The sequence below is a fragment of the Frankliniella occidentalis genome, unplaced genomic scaffold (genome assembly GCF_000697945.3).
Source record: "Frankliniella occidentalis isolate FOCC.00 unplaced genomic scaffold, Focc_3.1 Scaffold248, whole genome shotgun sequence".
NCBI lineage: Eukaryota > Metazoa > Arthropoda > Insecta > Thysanoptera > Thripidae > Frankliniella > Frankliniella occidentalis.
In genome coordinates this window covers 140429-142793 of record NW_026267374.1, presented here as the reverse complement: position 1 = coordinate 142793, position 2365 = coordinate 140429, and positions in this window count along the sequence as shown.

Below are 2365 nucleotides of genomic sequence, written 5' to 3'. Positions count from 1 at the left end.
CGAAACACTGTTACGCTGCGACGCGCCTGGCATACATCTACCTAGGCCTGCGGCGCTGACACCCGAGTCGGGCAAAAGAAAGAGTCGTAAATGGGCCTTCGGCCCCAAAAGTCACAATTATTGATCCCCAGGGTTTTATTTTGACGAGTTGACCCTTCATAGACCATGAAATATTTGAGAAAAACATTGAAATGGTTTGGGGTCATTTCCGTGTGGAAAACAGTGTCTGGCGCCTCGACGGTTAGAGATAGAGCTAAACGGACGAAATTTTCGCCCAAAGGGCTCTACTTCGATGAGGTACCCCTTAGGAAACATTTAGAAAAATATTTTTAAAAAACGTCATTTTGGGGACCTGTGGTTTTTGATTTTTTAAAAATCCAATTTTTGAGCTAGAATGCTCTACTTTGAACTTGGTCTGTCTTTTTATGATACAAAACATGACCTTTTTGTAGTAAAGGGTGGAAGACGACGGGAGGGCGCAGGAGGGGGTGGCAAAGGATGTCTTCTCGGACAGCGCTGGAAACTCGGCTCGGCCTCGACAAAAACGTGCACTTTGTGCAAGTGCTCCCCGTGCAGTTGGCCGCACTGTAGCAACTTGAAGTGCCTGCTCAGTCAGCTCGGACGCACCACCCAGCACCTGGTTCCCACATCAATGTCAGTTAGACGCTACGGCTTAGACAGATAGATAGATAGATAAAACGCTGAGCGAAACAGAACCAAAGCAGGTCCAGTCAGGGTATTAAGGTCGCCAGCACGGGGTCTCGTTAGCACCTAGAAGAGAGTGTGCATGGAAAAGTGACTGGGACCCTGTGTAGTCAGCGTACAGCGCGTGCTACGCGGAGGCCCACGGCCCCCGTCGGCGCGCGACAGACGGGGGCCGTAACCCACCGTACGCCTCGGCCGAGGAGGTTTTTGCGCCGTTGAAAATGGCAGCCTGGGGCCTGACGGTGGCCGCACTGGACTCCACCTGGTGCAGCCCGCTTCCACCAGGGAATGCTCTGGCGTCGGCGCTAGCACTGTCACCACTGGTGTCGGCCTGCTTGCGACCCCTGAAAAACATCCCACTATTTAACCTGCTGTGAAAGAAAATTCCTGCACTGTAAAAAAACGGGCGTAATTTTATCGATCAAGTAGTGGGTAAATTTCACCCCGTGGCCTTGAAAACTACGTTGCCAATCAATGGACTGGGAAATCTTTACTCTCCACCCGCTCGGTAAAGTTATTTGCACAATAACTGTTAAAATTTACGTATGTTCAGAGAAAATTACTTTTTGAACTTTTTTTGGTAGTTTACATATCCACATGGCAATTTACATATCCACATGGTAAATTTACATTTCATATGATGTCGAAAATTGCTGGGTGCTTCGGGAGATGCCAGTTACACATCCAAATGGTAATTTTAGCAAGCACTGGATTGGTGTTTACATGCCATAGGATTCCTGACCCGCGGCAGACTATCGAATGCAAGAGCGAGTCGTGGGTCTTAGATGAAAGTCCGTGTCGCCCACCTGGTCACCGTTGAAAGCAAAGACAATCTATAGATGTAAGCAGACCTCGTTCCTTTGAGAAGACATCATCTATCGGCGCGTCCCCTCCCAGAGGTAGCCGATGGGTGAGGGGTAGCGTGCGCGCTCCCGAGCTCGGAGGATACGGGTTCTACTCCCATAAGGTCCAACAGATATTTCGGTATATCGGCAAGCACCAGCCGCTCCTGGCAGTTGAGAGGGGAACGCCAACAGGTTGGGAACCTGCATATCGTCATTTTTTCTTCTTACTAACTGATCTACTTTTGCCCGTGCAAATTTACCATGTGGATAGGGACATGCGGTCTTACCTATCCACAATTAAAATTACCACTTGGATACGCAAACGTCTAGAATTTATACAAATGGAAGATTACCATGTGGATACGCAAAATCTTTTCCCCTATCCATGTGCATGGAAATTTCCCATGCTATGGATAGCGAAATTAGTCAGTAATTGGACCGGGAAATTTACTCATTGCGGCCAGGGAAAGGGGCGTTTACTCATCCACCTGCGCAATTTTGCCCTGAAAATTTCTTACAGTGTGGGAAATCTGAGCGAATTAGTGCCTTGTGCGGGCCTAGTGCATGCATAGCGTAAAGCCCGCGCGCCCGGGAGATGAGTGAACTTTAGATAAAGGCGGGCAGGACCTGGGCATCGCAAGATAACCTCCGGATGGCAGACGGCACCTGCGTGTTCTAGGACTACCGTTTGGTGGCCCAAGTGGGACGCCCAGGAAGCGCCCAGGCTGAATAGTACAGTCAAATTGTGCAAAAACACCCCCTTACCTAGACAAAATTCCGAACAGTACCAAACTTTGGGGATCGTTTTAGGCATG